Below are 18,683 nucleotides of genomic sequence, written 5' to 3' on the forward strand. Positions count from 1 at the left end.
CTTGATTTTCCCCTGTCCTTCTAGTTGGTCTTCTGGGTGAAGGGCCTGCTCTGCTGATTCTCAGGTTTGTGTACCTGGCAGAGCTGTCTAGCCCCCTGCCAGGTGCACGGCTCAGTGGGAGCTGTTCATCCTGTGAGGCCCCTGTTCAGTTTCAGGTACAAGGTGACACAAGGAGGAACAACAGTGGTGGCGGCCAGCTGCCCAGCTCTTGAGTGTGCTCCTGCAGTAACTACCGCAGCTCCAAGTCCGCGGGGGTCTGGATGCTCCAGGTGCGTGTGGCGCTGATCTGCACAGCTCATTTTCTCTCCTTTCCCCTGTCCATCAAAAGGTGAATGGATAAAGAACCTGTGGTCTATGTATACAATGGAATATTACTCAGCCATTAGAAACGACAAATACCCACCATCTGCTTCAACGTGGATGGAACTGGAGGGTATTATGCTGAGTGAAATCAGTCAGAGAAGGACAAACATTGTATGTTCTCATTCATTTGGGGAATATAAAAAATAGTGAAAGGAATAAAGGGGAAAGGAGAGAAAATGAGTGGGAAATATCAGAGAGGGTGACAGAACATGAGAGAGACCTAACTCTGGGAAATGAACAAGGGGTGGTGGAAAGGGAGGTGGGCGGGGGGGGTGGGGTTGACTGGGTGACAGGCACTGAAGGGGACACTTGACGGGATGAGCACTGGGTGATATGCTATACGTTGGCAAATTGAACACCAATAAAAAAATAAAATAAATTAAATTAAAAATAAATAAATAAATAAAAATTCTCTGAGAAAAAAATCTGAAAAAAAAAAAACTAGTTTCCTTATTTGTTGCTATTATTCACCTAGGTGTCCAGAATGCCTACCATAGCCACTGGCAAACACTTAATAAAAAACAAAAAGTCCCATTGTAGTCTACATGGGAAGACGAATTTGAAGAAATAGATTGACTTAATATGATCTTAGTGTCAGAGATGACATAAAATATGATAATGCATTTTCTTTGTGTAAATACCCAGAAGTAGGATCCCTGGATCATAGGGTAGTTCTATTTTTAATTTTTGAGAACTGCCATACTGTTTTCTCAGTGCTTGCACCAGTTTGCATTCTCACCAATAGTGAAAGAGGATTCCCCTTTCTCCACATCCTCACCAACATAATTGTTTCCAGTGTGGTTAATTTAGGTATTCTGATAGGCATGGGGTGATTATCTCATTTGCCAGCATATAGTATAACTCCCAGTGCTCATGCCATCAAGTGCCCTCCTCAGTGCCATCACCCAGTTACCCCATCCCCTCCCCCACCTCCTCTGCAACCATTTGTTTGTTTCCCAGACTTAGGAGTTTTTCATGGTTTGTCTCTATTTTTTCCCACTGAGTTCCCCTATTTTCCCTTATAATCCTTTTACTATTTCTTATATTACACATATGAGGGAAACCATATGATGATTGTCCTTCTCCAATTGACTTATTTCATTCAGCATAATACCCTGTAGTTCCATCCATGTCAAAGCAAATGTTGGGTATTTGTCTCTTCTGATGGCTGAGTATTATTCCGTTGTATATATTCACCACATCCCTGATTATGAAAAGCTGCTGAGCATCTTTTCATGTGTCTGTTGGTCATCTGGATGTCTTCTTTGGATAGCCATTTGTGTCTTCTGGCTATTTTTAAAATTGAATTTTTTTATTGATTTTTTTGGTATTGACTTGCATAAGTTATTTATATATTTTAGATATTAACCCCATATTGGTTAATATCCAAAATTTTAATAATATCCAAACCAATGATATTGGTTATATCATTTGGAAGTATCTTCTCCCATTAAATACATTGTGTTTTTGTTTTGTTGATTGTTTCCTTTGCTGTGCAGAAGCTTTTTATTTTGATGTAAACATTTAGAACATAAATAGATGTGGAGGGTATAATGCTAAGTGAAATCAATCAGTCAGAGAAAGACAAATGCCATGTTTGACTCATATGTGGATTTTAAGAAACAAAACAACAAAGATAAAAAGAGATAAACAAAAACCAGACTCTTCAATATGGAGAACAAAGTGGTGGTTGCCAGAGGGAATGTGGGTGGGGGGATGGGTGAAATAGGTGATGAGGATTAAGAGTACACTTATCATGATAAGCAATAGGTAATATTCAGATCTGCTGACTCACTGTATTGTACCCCTAAAGCTAATATTATATTGTATGCTAATTATACTATGTATGTCAAAATAATATTTAGGAAACTGCAGGGTGTAACATTGTAAACTACTCATTTTATTACTATCCAAAATATTTATTTTTCAGGCTGTGCATATATTTATTGAAGCATAGATGATTGGTGTCCACAACAGAGGGGGTTTATTGAGGTGAAGAATTGCCTTATGTCTTCTACATTTTATTGGCAAGTTATCTTCCTGTTTCTGCTTGAAAATTTCCAATGGTATCTGCTAATATGACTCTTATATTGTAACATAAAATAAGTCATTTTTCCTAATATTTGTCAAAAATGCTAAGGGACGGGAAAAGAATAGTATTAGAATCATCCATTTTGTACCTCCTTCCTGGTCTGAAATCTCTTCTACTTGCATGATCAGAGGATGCTTCATACAGGAGCCATATATCCTGCTGGTCATGTGGATCATGGTCTCCAGTTTTTAAATTCTCCCAGAAATCCAGAAAGAAGCCCACATATGGTCACTTCCTCATAAAATAATTGGAAATAAACTTGAATAACAGAATGATCATGCCTGTTCTCCTTAATGTCAGATCATATGCCACAAATAGAAAGCAGCATGCATTCTAATTGTCCCATGAGCATTTGCTTGGATTATTGTGTCAGTCAGCTCTTGCTGTGTAACAGGCTGTCCTTGCCAAATGGGATGTCATAATACATTTACAGTCAAATGGAATTATATGCTAGGGAGCATTTCTGATATCTGCTGGGTCTCATGGATCAAGAGTCAGGTGTGAATCTCTAGACAGTTTTTCTAAATTCATTCATAGTGTTGTGTGGCTGTAGTGCTTTTCTAACTCAGCCGATTTATGGGCTTTTATTATTACTTTTCCATATGTAGGTTAATATTCTATTAAAAAATTGGTTTATAATGTGAATTAGATTTAATTCCATTGTTATACATCCTTAATTAACACTTGGCTTTTTTCCCCATTAGAATTGCTATATATCACCCCTTTGTAAGTAAGAATCAGCTATCTATGCTCTAGATCTTACCTGTATCCATGTACCATTTGATTTGTTCCACTGAGTTAAATCATTGGAGTATAACTACACACAATAACCTGCATATAAAGTGTACACTTTGGTGAATTAAAAGACAAGCACGAAAATGAAGAGTCCGCAGTGCATGTTTCTATTTGTGTATAATTAAGACTGTTACATAACTTTTAACTGCTTTGTTAGGTAATTACTAAACATTTAAGCATCCTAAGTATAATATTCCCTATTTCTGCAGGTAATGTGGGATTCTAAATATATGTTTATATGGACATTTTGGTTAATAAATAAAATGTGAGGAACTTCCTTTTTTACCTCAAAGAAAACATTTGAGAGTAATCATTTTGTCTTGGATATGTGTGTGTTTGCATACAACTCAGCCATTAGAAATGACAAATACCCACCATTTGCTTCAATGTGGATGGAACTGGAGGGTATTATGCTGAGTGAAGTAAGTCAATCAGAGAAGGACAAACATTATATGGCCTCATTCATTTGGGGAATATAAATAATGGTGAAAGGGATAGAGGGGAAGGTAGAAGAAATGGGTAGGAAATATCAGAAAGGGAGACAGAACATAAAGACTCCTAACTCTGGGAAACAAACTAGGGGTGATGGAAGGGGAGGATGGCGGGGGGTGGGGTGAATGGGTGACAGGCACTAAGGGGGGCACCTGACGGGATGAGCACTGGGTGTTATTCTGTATGTTGGCAAATTGAACACCAATAAAAAATAAATTTATTATATAAAAAAAACCAATTCCTTTCAAATAAGCTTACTCATACATGTAAACACACAGACACATTTATGGTTTCATTTTTTATGTTGACAGGAATCTTTTTTTTTTTTTTTTTAATTTTTATTTTTATTTTTTTTATTTTTTTTATTTTTTATTTTTTATTGGTGTTCAATTTACTAACATACAGAATAACACCCAGTGCCCGTCACCCATTCACTCCCACCCCCCGCCCTCCTCCCCTTCTACCACCCCTAGTTCGTTTCCCAGAGTTAGCAGTCTTTACGTTCTGTCTCCCTTTCTGATATTTCCCACACATTTCTTCTCCCTTCCCTTATTTTCCCTTTCACTATTATTTATATTCCCCAAATGAATGAGAACATATAATGTTTGTCCTTCTCCGACTGACTTACTTCACTCAGCATAATACCCTCCAGATCCATCCACGTTGAAGCAAATGGTGGGTATTTGTCATTTCTAATAGCTGAGTAATATTCCATTGTATACATAAACCACATCTTCTTTATCCATTCATCTTTCGTTGGACACCGAGGCTCCTTCCACAGTTTGGCTATAGTGGCCATTGCTGCTAGAAACATCGGGGTGCAAGTGTCCCGGCGTTTCATTGCATTTGTATCTTTGGGGTAAATCCCCAACAGTGCAATTGCTGGGTCGTAGGGCAGGTATATTTTTAACTGTTTGAGGAACCTCCACACAGTTTTCCAGAGTGGCTGCACCAGTTCACATTCCCACCAACAGTGTAAGAGGGTTCCCTTTTCTCCGCATCCTCTCCAACATTTGTGGTTTCCTGTCTGTTGACAGGAATCTTGAGGAAGCTGGAGAGGATAGCACTAAAAAAGAATGAAATTTTGAATTTATGTGAAATTAAAAGATGCAGAAATGCAGAAAAAGATGTAAATTACAGTGAGTGAACTTAATTTTGAACATGAGTTCCTTTCCTATGTCACTGTCTCAAAGGCCTCAGAGTCAGACCACACTCACATTTATGCCATGAGGAATTCACTGTACTAGCTGATAGGGCAAAGTATAACCACATCGATTTAAAATTCCTTTTTACCTACTGTGGGCTTTTAATGTAAATTGCCCTTATCCAAGGGAAGCTGGTGATTTAATTGAGAGGCTTAAACTCAGTTCCCTCAAATAATTTTATTGACTATATCCATATGAGATTCTCCTGCTGATGCAAAATATCCCCCCACTAGTTGCTTGGAGCAAACATGTCGGTGTTCTTACAGTTCTGGAGTAGAAGCTTGGAAGGAGTCTCATTAAGTTATTAACAACATGTCTGCAGGGTTGAGTTCCTTCTAGAGCCTCAAGGGAGGATCTGTTTCCTTTCCAAGTGCAGTCTTTCTTGCTGGCTTTCTGCATTCCTGGGTTCATGGCTCTTCTCCACCTTCAGAGCCACAGGATAGGATTTTCAGTCTCTCTGACACCATCTCTTTTGCCTCCCACCCCCCATCAACATATGGGAACCATTGTGATTATCTAAGTCCCACCTGCAATTATGGTTAATCAATTTATCTTTTATTTCTTCTTTAAAAAAATTTAAATTCTTGGATAATTAACATACAGTGTTTTCTTAGTTTCAGGGGTACAATATAATGATTCAACACTTCCATACATCACCTCATGCTCATCACAACAAGTGATATATATATATATATATATAATATATATATATTTATTTTATATACATATATAATATAGAATATTGGTTAGGCATAGCTAAGAATGAAATCTTGCCTTATACTATATTTTCCATTTTTATATGTATATGATGGATAGTAAAACATATATATATATATATCTCCACATATAAATAAATCTATCATACATTCATCTATCAATGGACACTGGGCTGTTTCCATATATAAGTTATTGTAAACAATGCTGCAAATAAACATAGGGATGCATTTAGTTTTTCTAATTAATGTTTTTGTTTTCTCTGGGTAAATACAAGTAAAAATACAGGATCATATGTTAATTCTATTTTTTCTTAGTACTGTATTTCACAGTGGCTTCACCAACATGCAGTTTCATCAACAGTACACAATGCGTTCTGATATCTCTAAACCTTGTTAATATTTTATCTGAAGGTAAGTTGATTAGCAACTCTGTTCAGTGTGCCACCTTAATTCTTCCTTGCTACAAATGGTATTATGTGCATAGGTACTGGGGATTAGGATATGCACATATTTTGGAGGGCTTTATTATGCTTTCCAAAACATTTTTTCAGAAGTATTTTAATATGTGTCATTCAAGGACTATATATAAAAGAAATAAACACAGAATTTACACAGCCTCTAGAATGAATATCCTATTCCTTCAAAGTATATTCAATGATGATTTTTTAAAAATATTTAATTTATTTATTCATAAGAGACACAGAGAGAGGCAGAGACACAGGCAGAGAGAAAAGCAGGCTCCATGCAGGGAGCCCGACGTGGGACTTGATCCCAGGACCCCAGGATCATACCCTGGGCCGAAGGCAGATGCTCAACCGCTGAGTCAGCCAGGCATCCCTGCAATGATGATTTTTGGCTTGGAGACCTAAAATTACCTACACCTAACTCTAACACAGGATCACAGCCTTGCTAATTAAAGAGTGATCGGTCCTCAGCTGGACCCAAACATCAACAGCAACTGAGAGCTTGCCAAAAGGCAGAATCTTTGGGCCACCTGGACTTGTGACCAGATTCTGTATTTGTAGTGGAATCCATGTGGATTCATGTACAAGTTGTAGACAATTTGAAGTTGGAGAAGTGCTGGTCCAGAAAAGGTTTTCTCACTTGTTCCCTTTGACATTTGGGACAGTGTAGCCCTATTTTTGGAGGATGCTTTCTTGTGGATGTAGGTGTTTAGAGCATCAGACATTACCAGGCTTCTCCAGGGGAAAATTCATTTCTGGTTGAGAACCACTGCTCCAGAGCTTGAGAACTAGAAGCATCCTGAGAGAATGACACCTCAAAGCTCACCACATACTTGAGCATTAACTTGGGGCAGATCACTATATGTAACCAAGTGCCACTCCTGCATGGAGAATGGAGCTGAGAAATGTACTTTCTCAGGGATAACACATTTTCAAGAACAAAATCAAACAATTCCTATAAAGTGTCAGGATAGGTGATAGCTCTCAGAAAGGCCTAGGAATATAACTTAGAATTAATAAACATTTTACAACAAGGGACAGGTGACAGCTTTTAACTTGAGATGGAGAAATTCCTAATTGTAATGGCAAATGTGTCTTTAAGTCATTGTGTGTAGTGGCCAAAGTATATTATCATAGGAACCCACTTCTCCACTTTCTTGAAAAGAATAATAGAGCCTATCTGGAGATAGCAGGCCTGGGTCCCCACCACATGTCAGTGCTTTGAAGATCAAGAGACCTAACCCAGGTAGATTACTCAGTCATAGACTTGGAGAAAATTACAACTTTGAGGTGGAATAAGATACTAGGGGATTCACACATCAGGAAGACAGCATGTTCAGGGAAAGGGAGTTAAAAAAAAAACCTCAGTGGAGTCACTACTTCTGAATGTGTCTCTTGGGAACAGAGGTTCATTAGAACAATTTCCTTTGTGTGCAAAACAGTTTTCCACTTGGGAACCATGTTGGAGTAACAAGAATAAGTGTATCCAATGAGCAGACACAGGGAACTGTAAATATCTCCTCATCTCCAGTCCCTCAGCCCCTGCAACTTTGGACGGGAAGGGTCATGCTCCTTGTCTGGTTGTTCCAAGTCCTAATTCTGGCTGGGGGCCAATGCTACACTCCTTCCTGCTGCCTTGGCTGAGGACAGAGCTTGAGTCCCTATTCTCTGCTGTCCAGGGAGGAAGTCAGATTTCCTTTCCAAGGTGTCCTTCCTGTCAGACACCTCAGCCAGGTGAGTCCAACTCACAAGTGTACTGTGGATGAGAGGGTCAGAGAGAATGGAAGCCAAGAACATGGACCCGTCATCATCTGAGATCCAATCCAACTTAGCCCAGATCCAGTGATCACTGTGTTCGTTTGCTTGATTAGGTAATTAATGTATTAATTCAGTGCTAATGTCAATTTCACAGAGTGACTGCAGCTCAGACTCTTGAATGCCTTTCATATTGTTGATCATTAAATTATTATTGTAGCAATGTTAGAAAAAATATGTTGATATTGTTAAGTTCAATGTGTGGTTCTAATCAGGTGTGATTTTGTCCCCTGGGGGTCATTGGTCACTGTCTGAAGCCAACTTTGCCTGTCACACTGGAGAGGGGTGAGTGGAGGCCAGAGATGCTCTAAACACCCTATCATACACAGGACACACCCCACCTAGGGCAGGGTCTGGCCAGAATGTCGTTGGTGCATAGACAGAGAAACCCTCAGTTAAAGATTATTAGTGTTTTATGTGGGTGGAGCTAGAGTGTATTATGCTAAGTGAAATAAGTCAGTCAGATGAAGACCGATACCATATGATTTCACTCATATGTTGAATTTAAGGAAAAAAACAGATTAACATAGGGGAAGGTAAGGAAAAATAACATATGAAAAAAACAGACAGAGGCAAGATGTAAGAGACGTTGAACTCTAGGAAACAAACAGGGTTGCTGGAAGGGGTGGTGAAGAGATGGGGTAACTCTTGATGGGCATTAAGTGGGGCACATGATGTAATGAGCACTGGGTGTTACATGCAACTGATGAATCACTAAATTCTACCCCTGAACTAAAAATTAAGAAAAAAAGGGAAATACCAAATCCCTAAGCAATAAAAAAATCCTTTAATCATGAGGGAAAATAAAGAAAATCAGTATTTGGAACACAGTTGTCTTCAGGTTCTGTCTTCAATCTTATAACACTTTAATGTCAGCAAATTAATAGTAATTCCTTAGCTATCAGTTTAAAAGTTCCAACCACAAAGAATATAATAGCTCTGTAAGTTTCTTCCCCCAGGCTGCTGGGTGAAAGGACATTTCTTGTTTTCTTAAACTATCCCTCAGTTTTAGCAAACTTTATATATATGATGACTATTCTGATTGGCTTGATTTAGTTTTCTCTCCCTTCCCCGATGATTATCTGAAGTGTTTCTTATATTCCACATATGAATGAAATAAGATGATAATTGTCTTTCTCTGATTGACTTATTTCATTCAGTATATTACCTGCCAGTTCCAACCACATCGATGTAAATGGTAAGTTCATTTTTTTCTGATGGCTGAGTATATATGTATGTATACACACACAGCATATCTTTTTTATCCATTCATCTGTGGATGGACATCTTGGCTCTTTCCACAGTTTGGCTACTGGGGACATTGCTGCTATGAACATTGGGGTACAGGTACGCCTTCAGATCACTACATTTGTATCTTTGGGGTAAATACCTAGTAGTAAAATTGCTGGGCATTTGATTTTGAACAAGTGCACTCCTAAATCCCCATCAACTATTTCTCTAATTCCTCACCCACATCCTCTCTGGTAGCCATCAGTGTGTCCTCTATAGTTAAGGGTCTGTTTCTTGGTTTCTCTCTCTTTTTTTCCCACTTGATCATTTTTTCCCTTTAAACTCCATACATGTGAAATCATATGGTATTTGTCTTTCTCTGACTGACTTATTTCCCTTAGTATAATACTCTCTAGCTCCATCCATGTTGTTGCAAATGGTAAGATTTTATTCTTTTTGATGGCTGAGTAATATTCCATCATATATATGATATATTATTATATATCATATGATGGAATCATATATATGATAATATATTATAATACAATATAGTAATATATTATAATATAATATTTCTTAATTTTTCATTTATAATACAATATTAATATTATATAATTCATTATATATGAATATAATTCATATATATTATATATTATATTATATTATATTATATATAATTATATATTATATCATATATTGATATATTAATTATATATATTATTATTTTAATTATATATTAATTATAAATATATTGCATCTTTTTTTCTTCAGGTCTAGGATTAGAGTTAGGGTTAGGGTTACAGTTATATTTAGGGTCAGAGCGAGGGTATGTGCATGGCATCTTGCATTTCAGGGACCCCTCCAGAGGGTTAGGCCTCGGTTAGGGTTAGGCATTAAGGTGGGACTAGGGTTAGGGTTTGGGTATGTGTCTAGCATCCTGAAGTTCAGAGAACTCTTCAGAAAATAATACCCCAGATTTCTGCTGGGGTGAAAAAAAAATCACAGCCATGGGATCCCTGGGTGGCGCAGCGGTTTGGCGCCTGCCTTTGGCCCGGGGCGCAGTCCTGGAGATTCGGGATTGAGTCCCACGTCGGGCTCCCGGTGCATGGAGCCTGCTTCTCCCTCTGCCTGTGTCTCTGCCTCTCTCTCTCTCTGCGACTATCATAAATAAATAAAAATTAAAAAAAAATCACAGCCATCAACTGAGTAGAGGCAAGAGGGGATTTGAAGGTCTAAATTCTCTTTAAATAGATATCCAATTGTTCCTTCTGCTTTTATCTCTAACTTCGAGCAATTTAAAAAATATTGCCAGTTGTTTAATATTTGGGTTCCACTTCAGAATAATTAGGCTGAGGATGCCTGGGTGGCTCAGCAGTTGAGCGTCTGCCTTTGGCTCATAGTGTGATCCTGGAGTCCGGGGATTGAGTTCCACATCTAGTTCCCCGCATGGAGCCTGCTTCTCCCTCTGCTGTGTCTCTTCCTTGCCCTCTGTGTCTCTCATGAATAAATAAATAAAATATAAAAAAAAGAATAACTAGGCTGCCATACAGGTTTTCTTCTCATGAATTTAGGAGACAAAACAACCAAGCCTATGGAAAAAAGAGAGATACAGAGGCAAACCAGGAAACAGATTCTTCACTCTAGAGAACCATTGCTGGTTACCAGAGGGGTGGGGTTGAGAGAATGGATGAAATGAAGGATGAAGGAAGGCAATTGTGATGAGCAATGGGTGGTGTATGGAATTTAGTTGGATCACTAAATTCAACTCCTGAAACTAATACTACACAGTATGTTAACTAACTGGAATTTAAATAAAAACTTAAAAAAAAAAGAATTGATAATATTTCTGAAGATGGGTGTGAAGACAGAAATAAAACCAGAGGCAACTAAATAACAATTTAAAGAGCACTGAGTGTTATATATGCAACCAAAGAATTACTGGACACAGTATATAGTGTATCTGAAAATAATGATGTACTATATGTAGATTATTTGAATTGAAATGAAAAAAAAAGGAAAAATAAAGAGTATTGAGATCTCCAACTTCTTCTGCCTCAGCATGGTGGATGTATACTCTGTCTAGTGTCATCCTAGCAGAAGACACAGGTTTTGTTCTCTGGAGAGATCTCTGAACTGTAGGATGTAGGGTATATAACCTAACCTTAACACCAGCCCTTTCAAAAAATCTAACTCTAACCCTAGCTCCAAAAGTAACCCTTGCCCTACCCCTAAATATAACCCTAACCCTAACCCTAAATCTGGGAAAGTGGGTTCTTGAATGCATGATAAGAAAAGCTAAGAAGCAGCTGAGTTATTTTGGAGAAGACCCCAAACTTTTAAGTATTGGTAATATTTCTGAAAATGGGTATGAAGAGAGATAAAACAAGTAACAATTGAATTTCTATTCAAAAAGTATTAAAAAATACAAAATATTTAGAGTCCCAAATCCCCTCCTTGCCTCAGGTTGGTGGATATCTGCCCAGTTCATTCTCACCCCAATAGAAGTCAGGGGTTTTACTCTCCGGAGAAATCTCTGAGCTGCAGGATACTGGAGACACACCCTCACCCTCACCCTCCCCCTAAATCTGGGAAAATAGGTTCTCGACACTATTCATTTTAACCTGGCTTCATTACGCCTTCATTATTTTTATTCTATAACTTTTTATGTTCTTAGGTTTGTTTGTATATTCAGCAAATATAGTCATATACCTTTGTGGAAAAAAACCAAAAGTGAACAAAGAAGGTGAATTCCCTGCACCTCTGAATCCCCCATTGTAACAGTGAGGACAGAGTACAATGATATGAATCTGTGGATGACATCATGTCCTCAGGCATAATCATATGAAAAACCTTATTCAGTATAAAAAGATAGACAAAATGAGTGGGAAATATCAGAAAGGAAAAAAACAAAACAAAACAAAAAAAGGAAATATCAGAAAGGGAGACAGAACATGAGAGACTCCTAACTCTGGGAAATGAACTAGGGGTGGTGGAAGGGGAGGTGGGCGGGGGGTGGGGGTGACTGGGTGACTGGCACTGAGGGGGGCACTTGATGGGATGAGCACTGGGTGTTATTCTATATGTTGGCAAATTGAACACCAATAAAAAATAAATTTATAAATAAAAAAATAAAAAGACTGTCATAATATCAAAAGAATTTATAGAGCATGGTCTTGGGAGGCCTTTGTACATGGAATGGAATCTAGAATGAGGATTAGAGGTGCCCACTGGGCTTGTTAAGGACAGATCAATACCCAAAGCCCAAGAATATCAATGAAAGAATGCCACCAAAAAAAGGGATAAAGGAGAGGCACCAGGCTGGCTCAGAGGAGTATGTGACTCTTGATCTCAGAGTGGTGAGTTTGAGCCCTCCATTGGGTGGAGAGTAGTGGAAGTATGTAAAACTTGGGGAAAAAAGAAAAGGAATAAAGAAGCTAATCTCATCCCCTATCAAATTCATAAAAATGAACTGGTCAAATAATGGAGGAGGTACAAGGAAAACAAAATTTCTATGCTTGACTTTAAAAATGCCCATGTTTTGCTATTTTGTGCATAGTTCCTTTTGTGAAGTATTGATTGATCTCTTTGCTCATTTTCTCTTGGGTCTATCATGGGTGCTATTATTTGACAACAGAAATATATCACTATTTTTGTCTTTTGGAAGTTTATTTTGTTCTCTTACTATTTTTGGTAGGCATCAGGGAATGGATTCCTGTGTGGAAAGTTGCCAAAACTAAAGAAACCCACAGTTTTTCAGAGCCCTCCTGAGCTTACAAGACGTAAAACAGCCATACCAGCTGGAGCCCCAAGTTTATTTTTCCACAGGAGGCTTAAGAATTGAAATTTCTGCATTTTGCAGTGGAAAAATCACTGACCTGACCTACTTGGATTGAATCCATTCTTGGCATCACCAAGATGGTAGGGCTGAGAAAGACAGGGAAATAACACAACCCAGGAGGCCACAGTGTCTTGTGGCTGTATGACTTGCAGAGCATGATCAGTACCTACAGCAGGGTGCCAGGACTCATAAATCCCAAGGTGACACAATCCAGGGGCCAGAACTTAATCAAGACAGGCCACTAAGAAGTGGATCTGGCTCAATTCCTGGGATGCCTTTGCAACAGGATGAACACAGTGGGAGAGGCAGTGTGGATAGGGAAGTCCCTGTGCCTTGAGTTTCCAGAGATAGCAGATAGGCCACTTCCCCCCTCTGCATGTCTGACCGTGTCTCTCCTCAGTCTTCCTCCTACTAATTCTCCTTGCAGCAATAGTTGTACTTCTCTCTGAACATTTGATACAAATAGATTCCTTGGGGCCTTTGCACTGGTCATTCCCTCTACCAGGCACCACTCCCCACATAATCCTTCACCTACTTCCCTCCCTAACTTGAGGTCTTATTCCAATGTCACCTTGTTTGCAGAATTGGCCTAAATATTCATGAAAATAGAATACCCCATTCACTCTATCTTCTACCTATCACCATCTGAAGTAGCATTTTAAAAGGTTTTATTGGGATCCCTGGGTGGCGCAGCGGTTTGGCGCCTGCCTTTGGCCCAGGGCGCGATCCTGGAGACCCGGGATCGAATCCCACATCGGGCTCCCGGTGCACATGAATAAATAAATAAATAAAATCTAAAAAAATAAAAAATAAAAAATAAAATAAATAAAAGGTTTTATTTATTTGAGATAGAGAGAGAGAGAGAGAGAGAGAGAGAGAAGAGAGCACAGAGAGAGGCAGAGGGGAGTGAAACAAAGGGAGAAAATCCCAAGCAGACTGTGTGCTCAGCATAGCTGGGTACAGAGCTCATTTCCACAACCTTGAAGCATGACCTGAACCAAAACCAGGAGTCGGACACTTAATCAACTGAGCCACCCAGGTGTCCCATCTGAAGTGATATTTAATTTCATTATTTGCTTCATCATTGAATTTTAGAGACATTTGTTCTTTAGTACTCTAGACTCCTTGCTTAACAATTGGTAAGCACTCAATTTATAATCTTTAAAATTGGAAGGATATTTCATTAAAACTGTAGAATATATAAACCATTAAGTGAAAGAGTATTGGAAGAAAAATTGAATAACTAAGATGACATGGGGATCCCCTACAGGAGATGATGTACATACATAGAATACTAAAATAAATTTCTGGATGGCAAAATATAAAATGTAACATTTCAAATATGTGAATAATGCAAGTTTGTATGAAAATCAGTCAAGCTATTTTGTTCTTTCCCAGAAGTCACCTCCACCACATGGAATCAGGAAATGATACACAAATTTCTGAATTTTTTCTTCTGGGATTTTCAGAGGAACAAGAACAGCAGCCCCTCGTTTTCGGGCTTTTCCTCTCCATGTACCTCATCACTGTGTTTGGAAACCTGCTCCTCATCCTGGCCGTCAGCTCTGACTCCCATCTCCACACCCCCATGTACTTCTTCCTTGCCAATCTGTCCTTTGTAGACATTTGTTTCACCTCCACCACCATCCCCAAGATGCTGTGGAACATCCAGACTCAGAGCAAAGTCATCACCTATGCAGGCTGCATCACTCAGATGTACTTTTTCACCCTCTTTGCTGTGTTGGATGTCTTTCTCCTGAGTGTGATGGCCTATGACTGGTATGTGGCCATCTGTCACCCCCTGAACTACATGGTCTTCATGAACCCCCTGCTCTGTGGACTGCTGGTTATGGCATCCTGGATCATGTGTATCCTGAACTCCTTGTTACAAAGTCTAATGATGTTGCGGCTTTCCTTCTGTACACACCTGCATATCCCCCACTTTTTCTGTGAACTCAACGAAATGGTCCAACTTGCCTGTTCTGATACATTTCTTAATAACTTGGTGATGTATTTTGCAGCTGTCCTGCTGGGAGGTGGTGCTTTTGCTGGGATCCTTTACTCTTACTCTAAGATCGTTTCCTCCATACGTGGAATCTCATCAGCTCAGGGCAAGTATAAAGCATTTTCCACCTGTGCATCTCACCTCTAAGTTGTCTGTTTATTTTATTGTACAATGCTTGGTGTGTACCTTAGCTCTGCTGCTCCCCAGAGCTCCCACGCAAGCGCAATAGCCTCAGTGATGTACACGGTGGTCACGCCCATGCTGAACCCCTTCATCTACAGCTTGAGGAACAGAGACATAAAGAGGGCTCTGAAAAGAATTGTTAGGGTTCCAGTGATACCAGGGCCAATTGTCCCAGGTCTGAAGAAGTGCCCATGATTGCAGGGCTCACAGTCACAGAACCAGGATCTGCTATTATTTGATCAGGCTGTGGAAGTAGAATCTGCTGCTTATATTTATTTCCTGGAACTTCCATTTGTATGATTTCAACATATCCATACATTTAAGTAACTCACTTTATTAAGCTTCTGCTCTGTCTGATATACAAACAATTTCCTCTTTGTCCATTTTCAGACATTCCCAGTGTTTTCCCCAATCTTGGATCACAAATGCCTAGAAATTTCTGTATCTTACATTGGACATATTGGATTTCTTTTTAAAAAAGATTTTATATATTTATTAGACAGAGAGAGAGAGAGAGAGGCAGAGGGAGAAGCAGGCTCCACGCAGGGAGCCCAACCTGGGACTTGATCCCGGGTCTCCAGGATCATGCCCTGCTAAAAGCAGCACTATACTGCTGAGCCACCCAGGCTGCCCCATGTTGGATTTCTTAAAGATAATTTCATTTCAAATAACTATATCATGCCAAGTAAATTTTCCCTACTAGATTTCCCAAAAGAATAATCATGGGTTAAAAAAAAAAAAAAGAATAATCATGGGTTGTGTTATTCTTATGGAAAAAGAACTATACTTAAAAAAAAAAGAAAAAAAAAGAAAAAGAACTATACTTAGCCACTAGGCCTTTTACATAATTTTATTGTAGATAAAAATACAAAAACCCAGTTTTCACCTTGAGCCTGTCAATCTATTTACATCACTACTTTCACTCCTCTTCCTGATAATGTGGACTCTAATATTGCTCTGTTTAGGACTCAGGCTACTGACAGGGATGCTCAGGCTAGAAAAGCCTGGGCACTCCCTTGTACCGATGTGCTTGTGGACCTTCCCACAGAGACTTCTCTGAGCCTCTTCTGTGGCTGCACCTTCCCTTTGCCTCTTATTGGGATTGCAATGCATGCCTCAGCAACACCTATCAGAGAACTCTAACAAAACCAGGTTTATTATTCACAGGTCCTGGGTGATACATGGGCTGCCCAAAGGCCATTTGGGGAGATCTCAGGGCAGGGTGGGGAGAGGCATTGAGACAGAGACAGAGACAGAGACAGAGAGAGACACTGAGGGATCTATCTTCATTGGAGTCCATGGGTATGGTGGCTGGGAGTCTGTGGGCTCATTTTTTATTGGAGAATTAAAACATGGGTGGAGTTGGAGGATGGGCAAAATTGACAAAGGAGAGTGGAAATGGAGTTATAGAATGAATTAAGTCATAGGAATGGGAAAGTACAGCTTAGGGAATACAGTCAATTATATTGTACTAGTGATGTAATGGGACATAGGGCAATTAGAATTGGGGTCAAGACAGCATAAGGTTTAGAGGAGTTGAATTACTATGTTGTACATCTGAAACGAATGTAATATTGTGTGTCAATATACTCAAATAAAAAATTAAAGAGAAAGTAATAAAATATTTTCCTACAGTGCTTAAAAATAATAACAACAAAACCATACAAAGAGCACACTAATATAATTTGGTACAGAAAGGGAAAAATAGAGTCACTCATGATAGTTATCTAGATTACCAGGGCTTTCTAAAGGGGTGCTTCCTTGATGCAGTGGCCTCAGAGCTTATATAATAATTATGTGATACATACAACTGGCAATATGTTAATTTGAATGGCTGTCTTTGAAATGGATGCCTCAGAAATCAAAATCATAATTTCAGTCATGTACATTACAATCAAAAAGCTTAATGTCAGCCACTTACTCTACAAACCTGCTACTGTGTTTCCTAACTGGTCTCCTGCTTTAATTCTGTGATTCAGTATAATGTCCAGAAAGCCATCCATAGTCACTGCAAACACTGATTAGCAAGTATATATCTTCCAGTGGAATCTACATGGAAAGACAAATTTTAAGAAATACATTGTTCTAATGCATTCTTAGCATTAGAGATGTCCATAAATATGAGAAAGCAAAATTTCATTACACCCATCTTACTATGCAAAGCATTTCTGTTTAATGCTGTGCATGTATTTGTGGAAGCATGGAATATTAGTGTCAAAAACTGAAGAGATTTATTCATTTGGGTGAAGGGTTGATAGTGTCATATATATTTATTACCTAATTATCTTGTTTCTACTTGAAAACTTCCAATGCTACCTGTTAATCTGACTCTTCCTATTCTCACACGAATAAGCCTCCTTTCCTAATATTTGTCACAAATGCTAAGGGATGGCAATGAACAATACCAACATTATCCATTTCATACCTCCTTCCTTCTCTGAAATCCCTTCTCCCTGCATGACCAGAGGATGCTTCACAGGAGAGCTGGATGTCCTGCTGGTCATGTGGTTCAGGGTCACCAGTTCTTCTGCACAAATGTGCATGTCCTTCAAACTCTCCCAGTGCTCCAGAAGGGAGGCCACATATAGTCACTTGTTTGTAAAGACATCAGAAATAAACTTGAATAATGGAATTATCATGCCGTCTCTCCTTAATGTCAGATCATATATCCAAAGCAAGAAACAGCACATATTCTAATTGCCTCATGCATGTTTGCTTTGATTATTATGTCAGTCAGCTATTGTTCTATAACAGGTATTCCTTGTCAAATGGGATACCTTAATGGAATTACAATCAAAGGGAATTATATGCTGGGAGCATTTCTGATCTCTTCTGAGTCCTCATGGATCTGGAGTCAGGTGAAAATCTCTACATTGTGTTTCTAAATCTCATCCATGGTATTGTGTGTGGCTATAGTGGTGTTGCATGTGGCTATAGTGCTCTTCTGTTTCAGCCAATTTATGGTTAGATTACTATGTTTCTATATGTAAGTTGATCTATTTATAGATAAAAATTAGTTTACCATGTAAATTACTTAAATTTAATTACACTATTCATATAGTCATATTAACGCTTGGCTTTCTTCCCCATTAGAAGTGCTGTCTCCCACTCTTCTTTTTTTTTAAAGATATTATTTATTTATTTGAGAGAAAGAGCATGAGCAGGGGGAGGGGAAGAAGGAGAAGCAGACTCCCCACTGAGCAGGGAGCCTGATCCAGAACTCGATCCCAGGACTCTGAGATCATGACCTGAGCAAAAGGCAGTCATTTAACTACCTGACCCATCGAGGTGCCCCCTCCCACCTCTCTTAAGTGATAGTTAGCTACCTATGTTTTAGATCCAACCTGCAGCCATGCACCATTAGGTTTTTTTCCACTGAATAAATCACTGGAGAATAATTATACACAATAACCTGCATGTGTAAAGTGTACACTTTGATGAATGAAAGGAACTTCACAAAAATGAAGAGTATGTAGTGCAAGTTT

The 18,683-nt window shown here is 38.8% G+C and overlaps 1 pseudogene; it reads left to right on the top strand.

Moving 5' to 3' along the window:
• The first annotated feature begins 14,424 nt into the window (after window positions 1-14,424).
• Window positions 14,425-18,450, top strand: LOC140611432 (olfactory receptor-like protein OLF4; annotated as a pseudogene).
• Window positions 18,451-18,683: the final 233 nt, after the last annotated feature.

This window comes from Canis lupus, chromosome 19, assembly GCF_048164855.1.
Source record: "Canis lupus baileyi chromosome 19, mCanLup2.hap1, whole genome shotgun sequence".
Classification (NCBI taxonomy): Eukaryota; Metazoa; Chordata; class Mammalia; order Carnivora; family Canidae; genus Canis; species Canis lupus.